This window comes from Erpetoichthys calabaricus, chromosome 2, assembly GCF_900747795.2.
Source record: "Erpetoichthys calabaricus chromosome 2, fErpCal1.3, whole genome shotgun sequence".
Classification (NCBI taxonomy): domain Eukaryota; kingdom Metazoa; phylum Chordata; class Cladistia; order Polypteriformes; family Polypteridae; genus Erpetoichthys; species Erpetoichthys calabaricus.
In genome coordinates this window covers 30,692,341-30,719,220 of record NC_041395.2, presented here as the reverse complement: position 1 = coordinate 30,719,220, position 26,880 = coordinate 30,692,341, and the positions used below count along the sequence as shown (strand labels likewise).

General features: G+C 41.1%; 1 protein-coding gene across 1 annotated transcript in view; it reads left to right on the top strand.

The window, feature by feature from the left end:
• The window catches only part of LOC114642147 (von Willebrand factor A domain-containing protein 5A-like), an 86,285-nt gene that overhangs the window by 37,228 nt on the left and 22,177 nt on the right, over positions 1 to 26,880 (top strand). The gene's annotated exons all lie outside the window — the stretch shown is intronic.

The window sequence follows — 26,880 nt, the reverse complement described above, 5'->3', positions numbered from 1 at the left end:
ATTTACAATATGTCATATAAAATGCAAGAAAATGTAATTGAAAATCAGGTAATTTTCTTGATTAGTAATAGTAAATTATGCATGCCTTGTCCTGCTCTTGTACATGCACTATGATTTACATCTTCCTTGGTTCTCATGAACATTACAACAATTTAGACGAGAACAGGCCATGGAATCAGCTGAGTCAGTCTTCTCTAGACCTTTTCTAGCGCTGCTACCAGTGTATTATAAAGCCTGACCAGAATCTCCTTGTACTTGTACTCCACAGATCAAGGGTGCTATATAACCACACAATTGTGTTAAGCCTTCTTAATGGCTTTTGAACACTGTTGGGAAGTTGATAGCGTAGAGTCTACTGTGACTCCTAAATCCTTCTCATAAGGTGTACTTTCAATTTTCAGACCTCCCATTGTGTACTCAAAACTAACATTTTTACTTCCTACGTGTAATACTTTACTTTTACTGACATTACATTTCATCTGTCACAAATCTGCCCAAGCCTGTATGCTGTCCAAGACCTTCTGTAATGATATAATGAATTCCAAGTTATTTGCCAATCCACCTATCTTGGTATCATCTGCAAACTTAACCAGCTTGTTACTTATATTCCAATCTAAATCATGTATATGTATTAAAAATATCAGTGACCCTAGCACTGACCCCTGCTGGTCACCACTCGTAACATCATCCAGTTGTGATGAGATTCTTTGCACCAATCACCCACTGCTTCCTGTGTCTGAGCCAATTCTGCACCCATCTAAAAACATCACCCGGAACTCCCATTTCTTTTAATTTGATGCCCAACTTCTCATGTGGCACCTTATCAAATGCCTTCTGCAAGTCAAAATAAATAATACCATATTCTCCACTTTGACCATATCCTTTGGTTGCCTCCTCATAGAATTATAGCATGTTAGTAAAACACGACCTCCCTCTTCTGAACCCATGCTGACTGTTCAGAAAAACTCCTGTACTTGCCATGTTTATGCTCAATCTTATCCTTAATAATTCCTTCCATTAATTTTCCTGTGATGCATGTTAAACTTACTGGCCTATAGTCCCTTGGATCTGCCCCGGGTCACCCTTTTTATCTAATGCGATAAAATTTGCCATTTTCCAGTTCTTCAGAATCTCTCCAGTACACAGTGACCTCCTAAAAATATGTATCAAGAGTTTATATATGTACTCGCTAGCCTCCATAAGAACTCGTGGGTAAATATAACATGGTCCTGCTGATTTATTTGATTTCAGCCTATTTATCTGAGCAGTGCTTCTCCTTCTACAATTTGCAAAACCTTAACTACCTCCTTAGAGTCCTGTTTACCCGCACGGCAGGTTATCCACCTCCCTCACTTGTTTAGAGCGTTCGCTATTTTTTTCATTGCCTGTATTTTTTAATCCCCCTTTACTATTCCCTGATACACTTCACCTCCTCTTTGATTGTTCTTTTACTACTAAAATACTCTCTTAGAGTCATCTTTCGCCTTATCTGCTTTACTCCTCTCCAACTGTCTTCTAGCCTCCCTGATATCCTTCTTAATGATTGCTCTCATGTTCTCATACGCCCTATGATTCACTTTGGATTTATTAGTCTTGTATGCCTTATAAAGCTATTTTTTCCTTTGCAGCTTCTTTTTAAACTCTTTATTAACCCACTGAGGACTTTTTGAAAATTTCCTATTAATTCCAAATTTAGGTATATATCTGTCCTGCATTACATGTAAAAACATTTTTAAACCTGTTCCACTGCTCTGCGACTGTCTCCACACTTAAAAGCTTATCCAGTCTATCCTCCTTAGACTTTGCTGCATCTGCTCAAAATTTACCCTACCAAAGTTAAACTTAACAATTTTAGTCTTTGCATCTGCACTCTTACAAAATACTGAGATCGAATTATATTATGGTCACTTAGCCTTAGTGGTTCAGTCATTTCTACACTCTCAATTTTGTCCTGATGATTACAAAATACTAAATCCAGACAAGCTTTAGTCATGGTGAAAAAATTATCACCAGAAGGCTTTTTTACCTTTTTTTTGGGACGTGGAATGTCACCTCTCTGAAGGGGAAGGAGCCTGAGCTTGTGTGCGAGGTTGAGAGGTTCTGGCTAGATATAGTCGGGCTCACCTCGACGCACAGCTTGGACTCTGGAACCAATCTCCTTGAGAGGGGCTGGACTCTGTACCACTCTGGAGTTGCCCCCCGGTGAGAGGCGCCGAGCGGTATGGGCATACTTATTGCCCCCCGACTTGGAGCCTGTACATTGGGGTTTACCCCGGTAGACGAGAGGGTAGCCTCCCTCCGCCTTCGGGTGGGGGGGACGGGTCCTAACTGTTGTTTGTGCGTATGCACTGAACAGCAGTTCGGTAGTACCCACCCTTTTTGGGGTCCCTGGAGGGTCCTTACCGGTCCCTTTTGTCCTGTGGGACTCTGGAGGCAGCTAATAGGTACCCGGCAGGCCAAGCGGAATGCAGCTTTGGTGGTTGCTGAGGCAAAAACTCGGGCATGGGAGGAGTTTGGGGAGGCCATGGAGAACGACTTTCGGACGGCTTTGAGGAGATTCTGGTCCACCGTCCGGCGTCTCAGGAGGGGGAAGCAGTGCAGTGTCAACACTGTATATGGGTGGGGATGGTGCGCTGCTGACCTCGACTCGGGACGTTGTGGGTCGGTGGGGGGAGTACTTCGAAGACCTCCTCAATCCCATTAACATGCCTTCCAATGAGGAAGCATAGCCTGGGGACTCGGAGGTGGGCTCCCCCATCTCTGGGACTAAGGTCACCGAGGTGGTCAAAAAACTCCTTGGTGGCAGGGCCCCCGGGGGTGGATGAGATACGCCCGGAGTTCCTCAAGGCTCTGGATGTTGTAGGGCTGTCTTGGTTGACACGTCTCTACAACATCGCATGGACATCAGGGACAGTGCCTCTGGATTGGCAGACCGGGGGTGGTGGTCCCCCTCTTTAAGAAGGGGAACCGGAGGGTGTGTTTCAACTACAGAGGGATCACACTCCTCAGCCTCCCTGGAAAAATCTATTCGAGGGGTTCTGGAGAGGAGGGTCCGTCGGATAGTTTAAACCTCGGATTCAGGAGGAACAGTGTGGTTTTAGTCCTGGTCGCGGAACAGTGGACCCAGCTCTACACCCTTAGCAGAGTCCTGGAGGGTGCATGGGAGTTCGCCCAGCCAGTCTACATGTGTTTTGTGGACTTGGAAAAGGCGTTCGACCGTGTCCCTTGGGGAATCCTGTGGGGGGTGTTCCGGGAGTATGGGGTACCGGACCCCCTGATAAGGGCTGTTCAGTCCCTGTACAACCGGTGTCAGAGCTTGGTCCGCATTGCCGGCAGTAAGTCGAACCCGTTTCCAGTGAGAGTTGGACTCCGCCAGGGCTGCCCTTTGTCAACGGACAGAATTTCAGAATTATGGACAGAATTTCTATGCGCAGCCAGGGTGTTGAGGGGGTCCGGTTTGGTGGACTCAGGATTGGGTCACTGCTTTTTGCAGATGATGTTGTCCTGTTTGCTTCATCAGGCCGTGATCTTCAGCTCCCTCTGGATCGGTTCACAGCTGAGTGTGAAGCGGCTGGGATGGGAATCAGCACCTCCAAATCCGAGACCATGGTCCTCAGCCGGAAAAGGGTGGAGTGCCATCTCAGGGTTGGGAGCGAGATCCTGCCTCAAGTGGAGGAGTTCAAGTATCTCGGGGTCTTGTTCACGAGTGAGGGAAGAATGGAGCGTGAGATCGACAGGCGGATCGGTGCGGTGTCCACAGTGATGCGGGCTCTGCATTGGTCTGTCGTGGTGAAAAAGGAGCTGAGCCGTAAGGTAAAGCTCTCAATTTACCGGTCGATCTATGTTCCTACCCTCACCTATGGTCATGAGCTATGGGTAGTGACCGAAAGAACGAGATCGCGATACAAGTGGCTGAAATGAGTTTCCTCCGCAGGGTGTCTGGGATCTCCCTTAAAGATAGGGTGAGAAACTCAGTCATCCGGGAGGGGCTCAGAGTAGAGCCGCTGCTTCTCCGCATCGAGAGGAGTCAGATGAGGTGGCTCGGGCATCTGATCAGGATGCCTCCTGGACGCCTCCCTGGTGAGGTATTCCGAGCACGTCCAACTGGGAGGAGGCCCCGGGGAAGACCCAGGACACGCTGGAGGGACTATGTCTCCCGGCTGGCCTGGGAATGCCTCGGGATTCTCCAGGAATAGCTAGCAGAAGTGGCTGGAGAGAGGGAAGTCTGGGCATCTCTGCTTAAGCTGCTGCCCCCGCGACCCGACTTCGGATAAGAGGAAGAGGATGGATGGATGGATGGATGGCTTTTTACCTGAAATAAAGGCTATTAGGAGACTTGGGATAGGCAAACAGAATTATAGTTTTATTGCAATAAAATAAGCATAAAAATAACAAGGACTCAACCCAATACGGCCAAATTGAGCTGAGCCTCAAACAGTTCCGGACTTAAAACTTATATACCCTTTCATATCACTTTGTCCTTGCTCAATTAGCTCATTCTGCACCTGGCTTTACGGTCCATTGTTTCTCTTGGTGTCTGTTTGGCTTATTTTGATTGGTCTAAGGCTGGGCAGATGGCTTCCTCTTACCATCTTTGGGCTTTTCTTATGTCGTTTCCTATCTTCTCCGACCTTGCTCAGATTAGCTCTTTTGCTCATCTTCTCTGACTCCACTCTACTCCTGTCCGGCCTCCCTTTTGAGTTCCCATGGGAACCCTTATTATCTCCTTACTTTCCTACTGCTGGCCCCCTCCTGGTATTTCTACTTTTCTGTTTTGTTCTTATTTTCTCTAACTGGCCAAGGCCTTAATTCCATATATGGGTTTCCTTTTGTTATTTCCTTTAAGCTTTCCAAACTTTTTTATAATGGTGGCCTGAAGCTTAAGCTTTAATTAAAATTGAACTATGGCACATGCCTTTATTTTATCATCTGCTTGGCATGCTTGGTTTGCCTTTATTTCTATGCTAAAGTTAATTTCTAATATATTCTACTATATTTATTGCTAATGCCTGACTTTACTAATATTTCTTTCATATATTGTATCAGTGTGACCTTGCTTACAGCAAAAGCTTTTTGTTGCTTTTCTGCTGATTCATCAGTCCAGCTGGTTTCTTTACATGCCTTCCAGAGCCATCTTTTCTCTGTGGTATCATTCTTTTAGCTTCCTATCCTTGGACACAGGTGTTGTCAATCTTCTTTTCTTTATCTGTTCTAAGTTGGTTTCTACACGTCATTTTTTTGTTCTTTTTTCTGTTCTTTCCCACACTAGCAATTCTGGTGTAAGCTTAAAAAATAATGCAAAATGACTGATTTTTTAGTTAACTATTTACTTGACCTATCTTATTTTCTTTAACATTCTAATTTGTGCTTAATCTAATGTTTTAGAAGCTTTTAATTACTTTTTATGGCTCTTTATGTTAATTTGCTATCTTCATGCTAATATAAAAAATTTTCCTTCTACATTTTCACCTCACGTTGGTGCTTTAACTTACACTGTTAAAAACAGTCATTGTTTACTTCTAAAACTCCTGGGGGGTATTTTTCGTACATGGATTAGTCGTTTAGTCAGATGTAATTGTTGACGATTTGGCCTGATCCTGGATCTGTCGGTTTTTCGAACTCTTGCTGGAAGTGTTATCATAGCAACACATCCTAATCCTCAAACCTGCTTGGAGCAGGTTTGTTTTACGTAAACAAGGATTAGTTTACACACGTAATCAGTAACGGTGCGTGGAAGTCATCCAGTCATGGCTTCGCAGTTCATGAATGAGAGACCAATTGATATTGGTGCGCAAATTATACGAAGAGAATTTCATATAGAGAGGGTTTTGCGCGATCGGCAAGATCCTTTATTGCTCCCGGAGGAAATTCTTTTCAAAAGATACCGCTTTAGCCGAGGGGGAATGTTGTACCTCAAAGATTCATTAGCACCTTATATTCGAAGTCAAACTAGGCGAAGTCGGGCTCTCACAATCACACAGACAGTTTGCATTGCTTTGACTTTTTTTACAAGCGGCACTTTTTTATATACTGTAAGCGATGCAGAAAATCTAACTAAAAGTGCAGTTTGCTAGGCAATTCGTAAAGTCTGTTTGGCTCTGAAATATTTCCTTCTGGTTTTCATAGTGTTTCCTGGACACCTGCGTGTGCAGACAATAAAAGAGGAGTTTCATGCCATTGCAGGTAGGTAATACACAGGCTAAAACACCCACAGTTCCATGAAGAATCTCAATCAGCCTAACATTCTCATTAACAGGATTTCCAAATGTGATTGGGGCACATGGGACTGATCACAGTGGAGTTTGATCAAACATTATTTGGAAAATGTACCACTCCTCCTGATGAATAATCAGACACAGTGTCTTCATCAAATATTTGACCTTCATCAATATCTCGTTGGTCAGACACAGGTTCAAGGGATATGACATTCCCTGCAACTGACCCAACAAAAAAGAGGGCTATATGGAACATACCTATGGCACACATGGAGGAAAAATATATGCAGTGACCATCCTTTACCTGAAATGAAGTGACCACTGCATCCTGCCACTGGTTCTGAGGAGGAGCTTCCCCCTGGAATGCCCTCAGAAACAGGGCGATGGGCATTTTGCTGGAGAGCCAACTCTTCTGCAGGGGTTAGGTCTGGACCGCGTGGACCTCCACCTGTTTTTTGCTTGTCGGCCTTCTTATTAGCTTTAAAATTAATGTTTTTTATTTTATATATTATTATTTATGTCAACAATTCTTTAAATAGTTATATACAGTACCAATATTTACCAGTTTGAAGTATATTCTTGTACTTCACTTCAACCTGTTCCCATGTTCTCCTTGTGCTCACGTTTGATCTGGAATTATGACATATTAAATAATAATTAATCTGACACATAGGAAATGAAATGCTGCATTCAGTAAGTACAATGTACACTACTTAGCATTTAATTTGTCAGCCACTTTTTGCCAGCCGTCTTTTCTGGTCTGGGCTGCTCTTGCAGTGTTACCCCTTGTGCATATTAAATCTTGAAATCCTTCATGTCCTTCGAATAAAAGGTCTTGCACCGCATGTGTGAAAAAAAAAATGCGCCCGTTCTTTTGTCATTTTGTTACAGCCTATCAAAGACTTGCTGATCATGTTTTCTAGACTCAATATATATGGGCTTTTCACTCAGCGCAGGCGCTTGCATTCATCTCGTATGATTAGATCCAGCTAGACTAATGTAATACACGGCTGCGTTTGAAAAACCGACCTATCCTGGATGAGTGTCACCGGCATTAACTTATCCAAGATGAGGCACCTAATCTCGGATGATTTAAGCGTCGTACGAAAAATACCCCCCTGCTCTTACGCTCTGCCATTTGCAAGGTTATCCCAGTCAATATTTGGATAATTAAAGTCCCCCATGACTATAATATCCCCCTGTAAACTTGCCTTTTTAATATTACTAAAAAGGTCAGTCAGTCATTATCCAACCCATTTGCGTTGAAATTACTGTTTGCTTTTGGTGGTCTGTAACACACTCCTAAAAAAAGGCCTCTTTCCCTAATGCTTTCCAGTTAAAGCTAATGTCCTCACTAAGATGGGGCTCATCGTCCAATTGAAGAGGACTTGCATTTAAATTTTGTTTGACAGTAACGGCGAGCCCACCTCCTTTTCTGTTCTGTCTATCCTTCCTAAAATTGTGTATCCCTTTATGTTATATTCATTTCCATCATTATTTAGCCAGGTTTCCGTTATTGCTATAATATCATAATTATGCTTCACTTATTTGCAATATGTGAAAATAAGATAATGATTCATTGGTTTGAAAAATAATTATCAAAAGAATTATGTTTTCGACTTATACCTATCTAGTGACTTCAAGTTTAGTTGCAAGTCTTTAGCTCGTTTGTTTAACAATCCCTCTTTAAGTCAAATGCTTTTAAGAAGATTGTCTGCCATTTGCTTTGAAAAAAAAAACACAATTTTGATCATTACTCATACTAGGAGTTGATCTAAATGAACATAACGCATTAGTTAAAAGAGCAGATGGGTTGATCAGGTCAGGCCAGGTCAGGGAACATGCACTGGTACAGCGCGTTGCTGCACCCACCACATAACGAAACAGCTTGGGATCCTGGTTGGCATCTCCCCCAAAAAAGATCAAAAGTAGGAAAGGCTCAAAATCTGAAGTAGACAGTCAAGGACCAAATAGCTTGTCAGGTACTCTTTAAATGGATGTTGGAATTGTGTAATATAAATGGTGCTGGTATCTGCAAGGTTGCTGGTTCAAATCCCTTCACTGCCAGGAACGATCCTACTCCATTGGTCCCTTGAGAAAGGCCCTTAATTTGTAAATTACTCCAGGGTGCTGTACAATGGCTGACCCTGTGTTCTGACCTCCAAAGTTCATGCAAAAAGACAATTTACCATCAGCTATTACCAAAGTATATCAAATCAAAGTAAAATAAAAAGGTATGAGATAAACAAAAGGAACAGGTGTTTGCCAAATAAACTTTTATAATTACAGATGTAGTCAGAAGATGACATGGGCAAATGACACATGGATAGTGTGGAGACACACAAAAAGTAAGTGGGAGTGTTTGGGAAACAAAAGATCAAAATCAGCCTGTCAGTCAAATTTTCAAGTGCTTTACTAACTACTTATCTGAGGGTGCGTCTTGAAATTGGTATCATAGAAAGATTGCCATACTATATGTTGTAGGACATAGTTGGCATTACCAATTTTGCTAAGCTTTTGGTGGCCCATAAGGCTTGTTAAGGCAGCAGATTAGACAGGGATACAGAGAACCAACTGCAACCCCACCTGCATTCCAGAGTGAATGGCTGGACTGCAGCTCCACCAACACTTTGGTCTGTTCTGTACTTCAACTGAATAAAAAAGTTATAAATCTGTGTTGATCTGACACCTCTGCAGAGACTCCTTCAGACAAGAAGACACCCAAATGGACATTCATTTTTGGCTTGTAACTGCAAACTTAACTCTGGCTGAACGTAATGGGCAAAACAAAGCAGCAAACACTGGATCTATAATTGGAAGAGACCTCGATCCAATCACCAGAGGTTACACCTTCTTCAAAGCATGGTACATTCATTTCTTCTGTATCTTTGGGGAAGCTGACATCTGTTCTATTTGTGAAAAGCCACACACTGTCTTTGGAGCAAAAAGCTCACAAAGTTTTTTTGGGCCGGGAAGCTCCTTTACATTGAACATTGTAGCTGGATGCCCTGAACTTAACCCTAAGACCCACTCTTCAAGCCAAGCTCTGTGCCAGTGACGGAGCCCAGTCTGAGAAGACTAAGAAGCAGCATTACTTCAAGAGGGGAGCTTCATTATCGTCACTCTTGTGCCAGAAAGAGCAGAGAATGCAGCAAAGAATCTTAACAGAGAGTCGAGGAAGGCAACATCACACCACACAGTGGACAAAGGACTATTTAGCAAAAATTAAGTCTGCACTTCAACATACGAAGAATCTTACACTTGAACCTGGAGCAACAACGCACAACTCCACATAGCATATAACATTATCCTTAAAGTCTTGGTATCATAAAGCTGTTTATTTGTGCCAAGATAAATTAAACAGCCAGCCTCTTTTGTGTTATATGTTTGTCTGTCTTGTCTGCCTTGCATCCCATCTTTTACATTGAATTACAGTACTCTCCATCATGTTTGATTTGTTCCTCTGTTCCTCAGTTTAAAGTTACAAATCAAACAATTCAGACATGATTAAAGTCTACATTGCTGACTTTCATTTAAGGGTATTTGCATAAATTTTGGTTACACCATGTAGAAGTGAGAACAATTTTTCTACACAGTTCCCCTATTTCAGGGTACCATGATGTTTGGAACACAGCAATGGCAGGTCTATTAAAGTAAAGCTGTCAAATTTAGGACTTTGTCGCATATCCCTTGCATGCAATGACTGCTTGAGGTCTGCAATTCATAGATGTCGCCAGGTGCTGAGGATCTGAGGATATCGCACTTGAGTGATGACTCCTTAATCTAATACTCTGCACAGAATGCAGCATGGAGTTATAAAGTGAAGATTCAGTGATGTGGTGCATAATGCCTTCTGGGAGGCAATCTTAGTAAAAGTGCAACGACACAGTCACAAGGTGTCTTAGGTACCACATGGCAACGTAACACATCCAGAAATCAACAACAAAAACATCTAAACTGGTTCATAACTACAGTAAATCACTAATACAGAGCACACATGCACCAAGACTTCATGAGGCCCAAACTTTCCAAAGACCCACAACAGAGCAAACTGTGAATAAAACAATTTTCTAATGGGGTCCCAATTCATAACAGCAAAGAACTGTTTCTTAAAAACAAAGCAGAAGTGTCAAATAGACAAGAGAAGTGTTTTATTAAGCTATTTTCTTAATTTGTTTTTGCTTTCCCTGTTACATCTGATTACATGTTATACACGGAATATGGGGCTTTGCAACTCAAAGAATGTGAATTTTACATGTTTTTCTTGTTCCATCCAATATTTAAAAGTTGAATTTTGATTAGGGAACTGCCATTTTGTAATGACAGTGCCCTAATCAAACTTCAGCTTTTTAAATATTGGATGGAATCAACCGAGAGTACATGATTTATGATGTCATCCAGCACATACATTTCTGGAGCATCCTGTGTTGGTGTGTGTTGATTTATTTTTGTGTTTTCTATTTCTGATTCCAAACTAACATTATTTGTTGTACAAGACTTTTGTGTCTAAACTTGACGATTGGTCGCCTGCCTTTTCTGGTTGCGACTCTTGCCTGTTTCCTCAAAAAAGTCTCCATTTCTGATCCTGTTCATTTAACACACTTACAGTCTTGTTCTAAGTCAGTACAAGAAGTTGGTTATCACAGTCTTGTAGTCTGAGTTAACTAAGTGGGCCTTGGTCGCTAGACCTGTTTTTCTTAGTGGCAGAGATGAGACCAAATCATCACAGAAACACAGAATATGTTCAGGAAGTTAAGTCAAGGTACTCTAGATATGCTCAGAGAACCAATAATGGGACAAAAGAGCCACAACACTTGTGAAGTCATAATACCAAACAAAATAAATATACCCTTCTTACATTTTCCAGGGAGCTCCTATTCAGTACAGAATGCTCAGGGCCCTATCACTAATAATGCAAAAACATTAAGTTAAGGTTTCTTATTTCTCCAAAAAAAAAAATACAGTGATATTTCACAAGAAACACATTATCAAGTTGTCTCTTTAAATTTGGTCATAGTTATGATGCTGTGGAAGAAATCAAGGCAAAAGTATGCTTAAATTAAGGTTGATCACAATAATTAATTCCATAAGACATATTCAAAACCTAAAATTAATGTTATATAATGGCTGCCTTAAATTGCTAGCTACATGGTGCATCAGGAGTTGCCTAAGAAAAAAAATTCAAAGTAAAATAATGTCAGAATGCCAAAACCAAGGCAAAGCCACAGTCTGAAAACACATAAAAACTAAATAATGATGAATGTAAACATCTGCTATACTACCCCAAGACCACTCCTCACAGTTTATGAGGGTTCATCATATCTGTCATCTAATGTTGTATTTAATGCTTGATCTTGTATTCATTGTCTTTTGTTGGTATTATGCTACTGTTCTCTTGCAAAGATATCTTTGCAAACAGATGAAGGTCCAAGTCTTTAGAGTCCTGGTGCTTCCTATTTTGCTAAATGGTTGCGAGAGATGGTCATTATCCAGTGACCTAAGACAAAGGCTGGACTCCTTTGGTGCTGTGTCTCTTTGGAGAATCCTTGGATACTTCTGGTTTGACTTTGTGTCAATTGAGCAGTTGCTCATGGAGTCTCGAATGAGGCACATTACCTTCATTGTGAGGGAGTATCAGTTGCAGCACTACTTCCATATGGCACTATTCACCAAGGGTGATCTGGTTCACAGGATCCTCATTGTTGAGGACCTGAGCAGCTGGTCTAGGCCAAGGGGATGCCCACGTAACACCTGGCTGTGGTAGATAGGTGGTCATTTGCGGAGGGTGGTACTGGACCGCATGTCTGCCTGGGGTTTTGTGCCAGTGTGGTTGGTGCAGCAATGTGCTATACCAGTGCATGCTCCTCAACCTGACCTGACCTGACCTATGGTTACCATTAGTAGTCTATGGGATATATTCAGTTAAGAATTTAATTTTATTATGCACATATGATAATAAATTTAAATATGAACTTGGAACCCTAAGTATACCGATGAATCATATGCTATGTTTCCCTTCTCCCCCATTCATTGGTGAAGAGCCCTGTCTTCATTTCTAAAGTTTTGATCTCAGTGTAAATATGGTTTCTGTTTTCATTCACTACTCTGAATTTTTGGAATATTTATTTAAAAATATTTTTGCAAAAATTTCATGCACTTTGAATGTTGTGAGTTGCAAAAATGAAGAACAGAAGCATACAAAGCTTTGGGGCACAAATGTTGACCCCCGTTTAATACCCAATGCTGAAAATGACGAATTTCTCTAATACATCACTAGCAATGATGTACAATGCTGGATCTTCATAGCCTTCTAAGGTTGAGTTTCTTCTTGGTGGAGATCCTTCTTGGTCAGAAGTCTGGACCAGTTTGTCATTGGACTTCCTGGAAGAGCAGGAGCTGATGAGCTGGTAGAGGAATTGATGTCAGTAGTCTTCTGGAGAGCTCTCTTCCATTCAAGAATGAATAGAGATTATATTAGATGTTGATCCTTCCCCATTATATTTCAAATGGACCCAAAAATGTGTAACACGTCCGATGCTCACGTGCTTGACAGAGCATACAACTGAATGACTGATGTATGGATTATGAATTTTTTTTTTCATGGAGGTTTTAATATCTTGCTGTTGTTCAGTATTGACCTCCATTGAAGTCAAAAATGTTTCTCAGCCATCACTACAAAATACACTAGGAAACAGACAACTGTGATAGAAATTGAACAGTGGAGGGCATCACTTTTCAATAAAAGTAACTTTTATTGTTTTTTTTCATTGGTATCCCACTGTAATGAGGCTTTGATGCCAATACAGAGTTTAGATTTTTAGCAGTTTTTAGTTTTGAATGAAGTAAGCGTAAATCAACTTTGTAATATTACCAAACACCACAATAGGTGATGTCCTGAAATATGGAGCTCTGTTGCCATCTCTTCCACACCATATTTACTGCCCCTCCAGGGTGCTTTCCGCACTCCATGGCCTAGACATTTATACAGTATATATAGGAATAGGATGAAGAAGCCACAACGATGGGAGTACCACCAATCCTTTTTGCCTACTTCAGCCAATTTTCTTCCCACTTTAATGTTGATTCAAAAGTGAATGACTGTTGTGGAACAATAACTTTAATGGAGTTCTGGAACTAAGAAAACCACTGAAATCACATCCACTGTTTGAGCTTCCCACCTTAAATAAAATGAACTTCTCTTGTTTCATCAGACTTAACACCCAACGAGGAGAGCAACAATAAACAAGTGGAGACTGATAAAGGAATTCAATCACATCATCCAGGTAAGAGAATTGTGCATGGAACTTCATTCTTCATAGGACAAGTTTACAATATGTCATATCAAATACAAGAAGAATATCATTTAGAATCAGGTAATTATTTGGATGGGTAACAGCAAATTGCACATGGCTTGTCCCGCTCTTGTATGATTTACAGGTTCTCATGGTTAATCCCCATGTAAGACTGGAACGTGCTATATTTGAAATGAACACAAAACTGTAAAACACGCCCAAGGCTTACATGCTTGACACAGCATAGAGCTGAATGACTGACGTATGGATTATAAGAAAAGGGACTTTTTTTCATAGACATTTTAATATTGTTTGCTGTGGTTCAGTATTGGGCTCCATTGAAGTCCATTGTATCATAAATTTTGAGATCAACAATCATCTCAAAAATATGACAATACTAATGTTTTTACACCAACACTACAAAATGCACAGGGCAACAGACAAAAAAATGTCCTATTTGAGTGGAAGGTTCTTTAAGTTAGCAAGTGATTATGATAGACCAGATCTGGATGGCATGCTAGTATCGGCCTGGATAGGATGATTTGCATTTACCTTGATTTTTATTCCCACATATCACTGTGGTTGTATTTTTACTGTCACTGTTGAACTTGAGTGTTGATCAGTTTTTGCAATCTTTCTGCAGTACTCAGTCACTGGTGGGATTGTTCTTGTGGCACACTGTATCAAGGCTGTATAAGGCAATTAAACAAGTTATGCTGCTCAGTACGAAGAACACCGACTCCTGATGATAGCAAAAGCACTGCAGGTAAATTTTTTCCTTTCATTTACTACTTTTTATACTTTGTTTTTTATTTTCAGTCTTTCATTCTCTTTTATTAGAGCCTGCTGAATCAAGAAATGAAGAACATCAATACATCGTAGAATTTAAAAAGGTAAGAGTGTAAGAATAAATGTCAACCTCAGTTTAACAGTCTGGTTAATCTCTAAAGCTAGGCTCAGGTACTTTTCAGTATTCTTCATCTGTTTCCTAAATCTGTGTAATTTCAATTGGAATTCAGGCATGTGGAATTGGAAAACAGCCACTAATTGTGTCTGGACCGTCAGCATTTCACACATTCTTCAATAAAACAAGAGAAATCATTTGGTATCACCAGTAAACCTGGCAGCCAAGCTTTGGGAGATAACAGGGTAAAATATAAGGAGGGAGAACTATAGAGACACAGAATAAACCAACATACAAACTGTAGAAATACAGACATACAAGTTCCACATGCAGAGTGCCCCACCACAGGTATGAGTCAACACTAATTCCTCTCCATCGTCCAGTAATCCAGTAGTTCACCATTTATACAGAGTCAATGTAAGGCACATTTTAAGACAGAGATGCCCTTTTTTAACAGATATTCAACCTATGGAAGTTATTACAGATTATGACATTTGGTGATCTACATGTTGATAATGTATTTTCATCTTTTGAACAATAATGCTCCAAATTTTATCTTACATATATATGCCATGTCAAGAAGTCTGGAGGTGCGTGAGAGAGAAAGAAGTAACAGAGGAGTATGTGAGGATTGTTCAGGGTATGTATGAGAAATGAGGAACATCAATGCATCGTAGAATTTAAAAAGGTTAGAATGTAAGAGTTAATTTCAACCTCAATCTAACAATCTGGTTAATCACTAAATCTCTTAAACCGAGTGAGGACTCAGTTAAAATCAGTGTTGGGGTAACAGATAAGATCCCAGTAAGAGGAGGTCTGCACCAGGGATCTTATTTAAGTCCTTACCTCTTTGATCTGGTTATGGATGGTGGGATATATGACCAGTCCCCCTGGTGCAGGCTTTTTGCTGATGACATTATTGTGTGTAGCACCAGAAAAGAGAAAGTTAGAAGAATGGAGAAGGGCTTTGGAAGATAGAGGGTTGAAGATAAATAGGAAGAAGACAGAATATCTGAGGTTTAAAGACGATAAGGATTCAGAAGTTAGCCTGCAGGGAGAGCTATTGAAAAGAGTAGATAAGTTTAAATACAGTATCTAGGATTAGTGGTAACCCAAGATGTAAAATTAGGTGCAGAGGTAACCCATAGAGTGCAGTGCGGATGAAACAATTGGAACAAGGTATTAGTGTTGTGTGATTGAAGAATTAAGACAAACTTAAAAGATTTTGTTTTTAAGACGGTGGTAAGACCAGCAATGATGTATTGAGCTGAGATGTGAGCAGTAAAGGGAGAACAGAAGAAGAAGTTGGATGTGTCAGAAATTAGAATATTGAGATGGATGTGTGGAGATACAAAAAACGACAGAATAAGAAATAAGACAATCAGAAATTCAACATAAGTGGGAGAGACATCTGAGAAAGTACTGGAAAGTAGGCTGAAGTGTTATAGACATGTGATGAGGAGAGACATGAAATATGTGGGCAAAAGAGTGATGGGAATGGGAGTACAGGGGGAGAGAAAGTGAGGGAGGCCAAAGCAGAGGAGTATGGATAAAGTAAAACAAGATCTGAAGGAAAAGGGCTTGACTGGCATGGAGGACAGAGCTGTAAGGAGAAGGTTGATCAGTCACATCGACCCCACATAGAAGTGGGAAAAGATGGAGAGGAAGAAGAAGAAAACATAAATTAGAAATTTCATGAAAAGAAACCTACCCAACCTCCCTTATCTTCCAGTTTCATGTGGTGTATTGCCTTCTTGGTACAAAGGAGGGAGTACTTCCTGGAAAGGTCTAGTTGTTATTATACAACAATGAAATGAGCATGGCCTTGTCTTTTTTAGATATGTTCTCCTTGGTTCCAAAGATAACACCTTGGTTTCCATGCTTGATGTCACCTAATCCAAGAGTAAAATATAGAAAGAAAAGAATATGAGGCAAAGAAATTTGGCACTGTTTGCAAATTTGTAAGCTAAGAGTCACTCTTTAATTTGTTATGCCTTATTATAATGTATACAATTTGCCTAAAGAATATAAAGATTTTACTGAAATAATAAGCCAGCATTAAGTTATTACAACTGTAGCCACACAGACAATAAAATCTGCAATAGATATTTAATCTATAGTGCCTCTTGTGTTAGGGTCAGCACCGACCCTTTTTACTTTTAAAATGCATAAAACTACTGCCTAATTTTGTTTATTGCATCAGGGCTTTTTGACTTTGTCAGGAATCTGTATTTAATTAAAATAAAACAAAAAAAAAACAATTGTACTAAATTATAAAATGCTCTGTTGAAAATTATTACCTTTGTGTTGGTAGGGTCAGTTTTGACCCAGTTATAATTTAAGGTTATAAAACAATAGTTAGGGTCAAAACAAAAATCCTAAACACACTTTGAGGGGCTTCTCTCTTTGCCTGTGTGTCTCCTTACCTGAACAAACAAACAAACAAACAAAGACAGACCTGGTCAGACATGTAAGGCTTGCATAAGACAAATTTAGTTTAGCGTTGGTGGCTTGCAGAGTACACATCTCCTGTTTGCAGCAGTCAAAAATGAGAAGAAGATTTACAGTAAGCCAAGCTCTGGATCATATCTTTTCTGAAAATGAGGCAGAGGACACAGAACAGCATAGTGATACAGATAAGCAGGTTTCCGAGGAGGAAGACATTGTAGAGTATCTACCAGAAGGCACAGACACATCTAATGAGTCTGATGAGGAGGTCACCGATGCTGAAGCTGCACTCACTCCTGCTGAAACGTTCAAATCCAAAAGTGGTAACATCTGCTGGAGCTCAGTACCTCCTGACTTACATGGCAGGGCAGCTGCTACAAATGTCATCAAAATGACCCCTGGAATCACAAGGTTTGCTGTGACGAGAGTAAGTGACATCAAGACATGTTTTGATCTGTTTATGCCATTGTCACTAAAGAAAGTCATGATTGCTATGACAAACCTTGAAGGAAAAAAGGTTCATGGCGACATGTGGAATGACATTGATGAGGAATACCTGGATGCTTATATTGGTGTTCTTCTTCTTGCTGGTGTTTACAAATCCAGCAATGAGGCCACTGATAGTCTCTGGGATGCGTCGACAGGCAGAAATATTTTCCGGGCAACAATGTCACTTCAGTCATTTCGAATGATATCAAGAGTCCTTAGATTTGACAACAGAGAAACTAGAGAAAAATCTGACAAGCTTGCTCCCATCAGGGATGTCTGGGAAAGGTGGGTTCAGCTCCTTCTACTGATGTTCAACCCAGGGCCAGAGGTAACAGTAGATGAACGTTTTGTCCCTTTCCGTGGAAAATGCCCTTTCCGGCAGTACATGCCTAGTAAGCCAGGGAAATACGGCATAAAAATTTGGGCAGCCTGTGATGCAAAAACCAGCTATGCATGGAATCTGCAGATTTACACAGGCAAACATGCAAGTGGCATTCCTGAGAAAAATCAAGGAAAACGTGTAGTCCTCGATATGACTACTGGACTGCGGGGTCACAATAGATAGATAGATAGATAGATAGATAGATAGATAGATAGATAGATAGATAGATAGATAGATAGATAGATAGATAGATAGATAGATAGATAGATAGATAGATAGATAGATAGATAGATAGATAGATAGATAGATAGATACTTTATTAATCCCGATGGGAAATTCACATTCTTCAGCAGCAGCATACTGATACAGTATCACATGTGACAATTTCTTTACCAGCTATGACCTTGGACAAGAACTTCTCAGGTGGAAACTTACCATGGTGGGCACAGTAAAAAAAAATAAACCTGAGCTGCCTGCCGAAATTTTGCAGGTGAAGGACAGGGCTCCACTTTCTTCAAAATTTGCTTTTACAGACACCACCACGGTTGTTTCATATTGTCCAAAAAAACACCGGAGTGTGATACTTATGTCCACTTTCACAAAGATGCAGCTGTGTCATCAGCAAGTGACAAAAAGCCCATAATTATCTTGGACTATAATAAAAACAAAGGTGGAGTGGAAAACCTGGACAAACTGACTGCCACCTACACTTGCCAGAGAATGACCAGGAGATGGCCAATGGTTGTGTTTTATAACATTCTAGATGTGTCTGCATACAATGCATTTGTGTTGTGGACCCACATTCACCTAGGGTGGAACTCAACCAGAAAAAACAAGCGGAGAATGTTTCTTGAGGAGTTAGGAAGTTCCCTTGTCAAGGCACACATTGAGCGAAGGGAACGGGTGCCCCGGGACCCAGCCGCTGCAGCCTTGGTCAGACAGCTGCAGAGCTCACGTAGCACTCCTTCCACACCATCAGCAACACAAAGAGCATCAGTGCCAGCATCCTCTTCGGCCAGCACTGCCTCAACATCAACCTACACAGCCACAGCCACAACCCCACTGAGGCCACCTGATTCTAAAAGAAAGAGGTGTCAGGTCTGCCCTAGCAATAAAGACAGAAAGACAAACGTACTCTGCTTCTACTGCAAAAAATATATTTGCAAAGAACACACTAAAAGTGTCACTTTTTACCACACATGCATCTAAATGCACATGCATGTTCTTGGACACAAAGACGTTTTTTGGAACTAGTGCCTCATTTCTATTGGTTTGATTTGCTTGATTGTTCGTTGTTTGTTTGACCTTGCAAATCCACATTTTGAGATTTACCTGTATAGCTTTCCATTTATATTAAAGTTATTTTTGAAAATACTTTTTTGCCTTTATCTTTGAAATAAATATATATGGGTCAAATTTGACCTGTAACACCATAGATGTTACTATAATAATTAATATTATAATCAAAAATATATATAACAAATTTATTTAAGAGATGTGTTCTAATACCCCTCAGTAATAGTCAGGTAACATAGCAACCTTTTATTTATTTAAATAATTCTCTTGAGGTTCATTTAATCATTTTTTAAAATTGAAAACGAGAGGTATGCTGTTAAAGTAAAAGCTCATGAGGTCACAGCAAAAATATTAAAAACATTCTTTTAATGGACAAGGAAGCGCAACAAAGTAACCAAGAGGTAAGGAAAAAAATTGGATGATAAATAATTGTTTTGAGGGTAATATGGCTGATTAAATACACGAGTCAAAACCGACCCGTTAACATAAGAGATAGTAACAGAAAGCTAACATAAGAGGAAGGTTAAATCCCACTTCTAAAACCAATGCTGTAGAGGCTTTAAAGTATTTACCAATATGAAAAAATAAATAAGACACTTTCATAACTGACCATCTCTAAGCAAAGTTTATTGCAGAAACAAACACCCATCAGAGATCGCCTGAGGTCTGGTGTGTGTTTGTGTGTGTTGTGTTTTAGGCAAGTCTTTTTTTTAGGAGTTTAGACTTTTAGCTGAGTTAGCTGATTTAACACTTATCATTATGTTATTTATCAAATACAGAAACAGTCACAAAAAAGCCTCACACCACGCATACACATTTTCCTGCTCAGTTTTTCAATCTGGTGGCACCCAGAGTCAAAGCAGTGCTAGTGTTTCTGTGTCGTTTCCCTTTCTTTTTCGTATTCAAATCCATGATGTGGGTTTTATCAAATGCACCAAAATGAATTGCATATTGTTTACAAATTTAATTCACTTCATCGTGTAACAATAGAATGGTGCACGGAATGGACAAATTATTCCAACTACCATGGCTGCTTTAGCATTGTTAGAAGACATCGCAAAAGGAAGAATTAGAAGAGCACACGTATTTATAAATGATGATGTTTGGCTTCTAAGTCAATTTCCATTTCCAAGAGCTATCCTCTTGGCGCTGTGTGCTGAATTGGTGCCAGCATTACAAAGGCAAACTTTAAAGAATTGTGCTCTACCTGCTCCTTTGTAAGTTCTTTCCACTCTTGAATTTTTAGCCACAGGAGCTTTTCAATGTGTACTTGCTGACCAACTGGATATTTCACAAACATCACAGGGTTGCGCCATGCCAGCTGTATAGGATGGTACTGTCCGCTTGTCATCCAGATGTATAAGATTTTTTTACACTGTGGTTGAACTGATAAACATCAAAATGCAATTTTCAGCAGCGTCCGGTTTTCCAAATGTAATTGGAGTAGTCAACTGCACACTTATTGCTGTTGTAATGGCATTGGACAAGTTACATCAGCCAGGGATGAATCACCAAAAGAATCAGCTGGCATTACATCATGGAGAACCTATAAAAAAGGCAGCTCCGCACAGTTGCAGGTGCTTTTTACAACTAGTGCAGCAAAAAGCAAACAGTCCTTTTAAGGATAGCGAGTCATCTCAAAGAACCATGTAAAGAGTAGAGAATCTTTCAGTTGTGGTGCTTGGTGCCAATGCTACACTATAAAGGCATTTTCAGAGAATAAATTTGCTGATGTAAATAAAGCATTTTCACTCTATTAATGTGCTGCTCTATAGTGCACAGAAAGTGTGTTGCATTGTGCAAGCATGTAGCGTGCTGCATAATATGCACAGAATTGTTGCTTGCACATACTTGAAGAGATGTGGTATGAGGAACCTGACCCTGAACCACCAAATGATCAGTCAATTCGGACAGCATTACGACTTCGTCTCAGTATAATTAGCAGAATATATAAACAGGTAATCGGTTGCATCATTTATTTTTTAACCAACTAATTTAATTTGTTTTCAGTATCACAGAGTACAGCCCTTATATGACTCAGGCGCCGCAGCGAGTGGCAGCCTTTCCAGCAGCTCCGTGTATGCCTTTATCTTTTTACCTTTTTATGTATTTTTCTCTATTTTACTGTTAACTCCTACCACTTTCTTTTATGTGGACTCATTCCCTGGACATTTTTTACTACTTGGACATGGATTTTTACACGTCGAGACTCATCTATTCAAGTAATCAACTTCAAGCGCTGAGAACAAATGCCCATGCTGGTGTGGTTCCCTATACCTGACGAGGTAAGAAGACGGTATCGTGGCAGCAGAGCCGGTGCAAAGATAAAAGCCAAGCGTTTAGCGAGAAAGTGGCGCTACAAACCTTCAGTGCCTTCTGTGATCCTGGGAAATGTAAACTCACTACCAAATAAAATCGACGAACTGGCTGTGCTGGTGAAAAATGTCAGGACCTACAGAGAATGCAGTTTGTTGTGTTTTAGTGAAACATAGCTAACAACTAACATCCCAGATGCTAACGTTAGCGCTACCCGGGTTTAGCACAGTTAGAGCGGATAGAGACACAAGTACCTGAGGAAAGCAGAAAGGGGGTGGACTTGCACTCTATGTCAACACAAGATGATGCAACTCTGGACATGTAAACGTTAAAATCTCCTCTTGCTGCAGGGACATCGAACTGTTGGCCGTAAGTTTGCGTCCCTATTACTTGCCCAGAGAGTTTGGACACGTCATTGTTGTTATTGTTTACATCCCTCCTCGGGCGGATGTGAAGATAGCGAGTGACATCATCCATTCTGATGTTGCTAAACTGCAAACGCAGCACCCTGAGGCACTTGTGCTAATCGCTGGAGACTTCAACCAAGTAACGCTGGACAAAACATTACCTGCCTTCTCCCAGTATGTGGATTGTAACACCCGGGGAAATAGAACTATTGACCTACTGTATGCAAACGTTAAAGATGCATACAGCGCCACCCCGCTGCCTGCGCTTGGGAAAGCAGATCATAACCTGGTTCTGCTTCAGCCTCACTACAAACCAAGAGTGAGGGAGCTACCTACAACCACGCGCTCATTCAGGAAGTGGTCCCCTGAGGCAGAGCAGGCTCTGAGAGACTGCTTTGGAACTACGGACTGGGATATCCTGCAGGGATCTTATAGTGAGAACATTGAGGAGGTTGTTGACTGCACTACTGACTACATCAACTTCTGTATGGACATTGTAGTTCCAGTATGAACAGTACGCTGCTATGCTAACAACAAGCCATGGATTACAAGTGATATCAAGGGCCTTTTGAACCAGAAGAAAAGGGCTTTTAAAGGGTGTAATCAGTATGAGCTCAAGCGCGTACAGAAGGAAGTCAGAGTCCAGCTCAGGGCAGCGAAGGAGCAGTACAGGAGAAAGCTGGAGCAGAAGTTGCAGAATAACAGCATGAAGGAAGTGTGGGATGGGATGAAGATCATCACAGGCTGCAGCTCGAAGCGGTGTGCCACCATCAAGAGAGATGTGGAGAGAGCAAACCAGATGAACAACTTCTTTAACAGGTTTGACCACCCTAACCCACTCTCACTCTCACCTCAGAGTACTGCACCCTCCACCCATCCTTCTGCTGATACCAGCATAGGACAGTTTCCCCCAACCCACAATTACAGCAGCCCAAGTAAGCAGAGAGCTGAGGAGACTTTGTGCCAGCAAAGCAGCGGGTCCAGATGGAGTATCGCCACGATTGCTGAAGGCCTGTGCGTTGGAGCTGGGGAGTCCTCTACAGCGCATCTTCAACCTGAGCCTGAGGCTTTGGAAAACATCTTGCATCACCCCAGTCCCAAAGGTATCACATACTAGTGAGCTGAATGACTTCAGGCCTGTCGCTCTGACGTCGCATGTGATGAAAACCATGGAGCGGCTGCTGCTTCACCACCTGAGGCCACAGGTCCACCACGCCCTCGACCCTCTGCAGTTCGCATACCAGAAGAAGGTGGGAGCGGAGGATGCCATCATCTACATGCTGCACCGATCCCTCTCCCACTTGGACAGAGGCAGTGGTGCTGTAGGAATTATGTTTCTGGACTTCTCTAGCACCTTCAACACCATCCAACCTCTTCTCCTTAGGGACAAGCTGACAGAGATGGGAGTAGATTCATACCTGGTGGCATGGATCGTGGACTATCTTAAACACAGACCTCAGTATGTGCATCTCGGGAACTGCAGATCTGACATTGTGGTCAGCAACACAGGAGCGCCGCAGGGGACTGTACTTTCTCTGCTCCTGTTCAGCCTATATACATCGGACTTCCAATACAACTCGGAGTCCTGCCACATGCAAATGTTCGCTGACGACACTGCTATCGTGGGCTGCATCAGATGTGGGCAGGAGGAGGAGTATAGGAACCTAATCAAGGACTTTGTTAAATGGTGCGACTTAAACCACCTACAACTGAACACCAACAAAACCAAGGAGCTGGTGGTGGATTTTAGGAGGACCAGGCCCCTCATGGACCCAGTGATCATCAGAGGTGACTGTGTGCAGAGGGTGCAGACCTATAAATACCTGGGAGTACTGCTGGATGATAAATTGGCCTTGCCTGCCAATACTGATGCTCTGTGTAAGAAAGGACAGAGCAGACTATACTTCCTTAGAAGGCTGGCGTCCTTCAACATCTGCAATAAGATGCTGCAGATGTTCTATCAGACGGTTGTGGCGAGCTATACTTCTACGTGGTGGTGTGCTGGGGAGGCAGCATTAAGAAGAAGGATGCCTCATGCCTGGACAAACTGGTGAGGAAGGCAGGCTCTATTGTAGGCACAGAGCTGAACAGCTTGACATCCATAGCAGAGCGACGGCCACTGAGCAGGCTCCTGTCAATCATGGAGAATCCACTGCATCCACTAAACAGTATCATCTCCTGACAGAGGAGCAGCTTCAGCGGCAGACTGCTGTCACTGCCCTACTCCACTGACAGACTGAGGAGATCGTTCCTCCCCCACACTATGCGACTCTTCAGTTCCACCCTGGGGGGTAAACGTTAACACTCTCTTACAGCATCCAGTATTGCATTTCTGACTCCAGAACAGCGTCTATCAGCACACAGCCAGGTGGTCACCCAGCGATTTCCGAGACAGAGGTGTGTGTACAGCCAGCATCTGAAGATATGCTGGGTACAGCAGCACAATCACTGCCTGGTGTTGCATCCTCGGCATGGGGGTCAGCGTTTCTAATATTTTCTGAAACAAAATAAACAGACAGTGTGCTGTGACGCGCCTTTTCACGTTGACTGTGATATCTGACCACTTTTTTCCTTTCAGCCACTGTGCGACTTTCTGAACTTGAACTTTCGAGTGTCTCTGCCGCAATGAATCACTGTATCAACTTTCTTTTGTTGCTTATACCACTGCTTAAGCTAACAAATAATACATTTTCCTTGCCTCCACATTGCATTCACTGAAGTTCGTCTTTTTTCCATGTGCTTTTGTCATTGTCTTAAGAAAACATTGAATGGAAGGTGCTATTTATATTGATTTCCATATTCAAATATGCAGAATTCCTGGAGACGTCATATGGGGCTGTACGCACATGCATATGTGTTAAATTTCACATTCATTGGGATTAATAAAGGGAAAGTTCATGGAACTTGGCTTACACAGTTTTATGCATCTGGATTTTCTTTGTGCGCAGACATATTTCTAGTTTTGTCTGTATGCCATGTTTTAGTGTGAATTCTACGCACGGCGTTATACATGAGGCCCCTGGTCTTTTTTTCATAAAAAAATATGCTGTCTCTCTTTGAGTCAGTAGGCCCAGGCCTGTTTCAGCCATTTGCAAGCAATATCTTTCATCGTGTTCTTGAGTTTTATTTTTGTTATCAATACACTAACATTAGTGTGTCCGTTGTAATCTGGGTTGTTTGTTTATTTTTTCATGTTTTATTTCTGTTGTTTCTTTTATCATGTACAATTTGATTCTGTTGTTTATTTTTTAATAGAAAAATCATGTAAGACCATTAAAACATTTTTTGCATTTTTTTCTGACACCATTTGATTTGTGGTTGCTTCAACATTGTTATGGAAGATTGAAAGTGTGCAGCGTGTGACATCACTCTCAGTATAAAGGTCAGTGACGAGCACTTCGTGATCATCCGAGAAAATGGATAAAAACTGATTGTTGGTATGTGGATTTTCATCATTTTAACTTCCAGTGTTTATAACTCACTGCTTCAAATCTTTAACTGTGAGTAAGATTACTGTTTAGGCTTTGACAAAAGATAGGACTGATGTTTGGTGTAGAAGTTTAGCTTGTCTTCACTTATTAAAGGCCTGTCTCCTTACTTTGTAGACAGAATAATGTCATGCTGGAAAGATGTGAATTACAAAAATCTTCATCTTTATTTTTGGTTATCGTATTTCACAAAAAGAGCTTGAGAGACCCTTTGCTCACAGCTCTTTAATAACACCCTCTCCCAATCAATTGCTTCTGCGGTTACAGCTATCCTAAGAAATGCTGGTTTGTAGTTCTTGCCTTAGCCTTGGCCTTCTATCCTGTTCATAACCCCCAATGAGCAGATTTTGAATGGTGAGCATTTCAACATATGGAAATGTGACCCTCTGACTGGGAACAATCAGCAACTTGTCAGCCACCCTGTGTGGGTATGAATGTGTCCATGAGTGGACCCTGAGAGACAGTGGAATGTAATAAAGTTCATTCCATTAGGAATGTCCATTGTCCAATCACATGCATACAGACTGATACACTTGTCTGCTTGCTAGGTTCTTCTAGTGCTTCCGTCAGAGTTCAGAAATTTAGCCTTCACGTTCTTAGTTCCATGTTCACCACAGATACGTGACAGTAATACAATACAACAAAGACAGTGTATAAACTGAATGCATCATCAGACAATACACAAAACAGTTGAGATTCGTGGCTCTTAAAAGCTTTATGACCTGACAATGAAACTGTGAAATGTGTGCAAGTGGTTCTAAGTTTAGAAGGTAGAAAAGTAACTGTGTAGGATATTAGAGATGTTTAATAACAATGCTTATCTCTCTATGGAAGAATGTGTTAGTTATGCCCAGGATGGGAGGGAGGCATATGTCAGTAATTTTCAGAGTTGATTTCATTACCCTCTGTCACGCTTTCTGGTTCTGAGTTGAGCAGGTGCTGTTCCAAGGGTGAACAGGGGTTATGGACTTCACTATCCACAAGTGTACGTTAGTATGGATGTTAGGTTAACTGGTGATTCCAATTTGGCCCTGTGTTAGTATTGATGTGTCCGTGAGTGGACCCCGTGATATTTCCTGCATTGTGTCTGACCAGACATTAATTACTTCTGAAAATTTCACCGAAGGTACTCTTGGTTGAAAGGAAAATGAAACGGTGTACAAAATAAGTACAGTAAAAAATTAATTTATAAAATCTTTTTTTTTTCAGAACATGAATTCCTCATCTACTCTTCTCATTTCCCAGAAGGCCGATGGATCCTGGGATTTTGACAAATCATTGCTATCTGTATTTGATAAAACAGAACAAGAAGTGCTAGAGAAAATGCCGGCAGAGGTCAGTTCACAGTTGTTAAAATTCTTCAGAGCTGTGCTAAATCTCAATTCTGTGGTAGCTTATTTGATCTGAGTGTGTGTTAATTGTCCATTTCTGTTTTCATCCATTAGTTTTTATAGTCCTCTTCATTCATTTATGAGGTGCATCAGCCTATCATCACTCACTGGGCTCAAATTAAAAACCAATGTAGTCCATTGAAGGCTTACCCACACACACACACACACATATCTATAGTAGGAGAATAGTAGGATAATAAACATACAAGGGGTGTTCAATAGTTTATCAAGCTGAACATTGTGTTTGTGTTA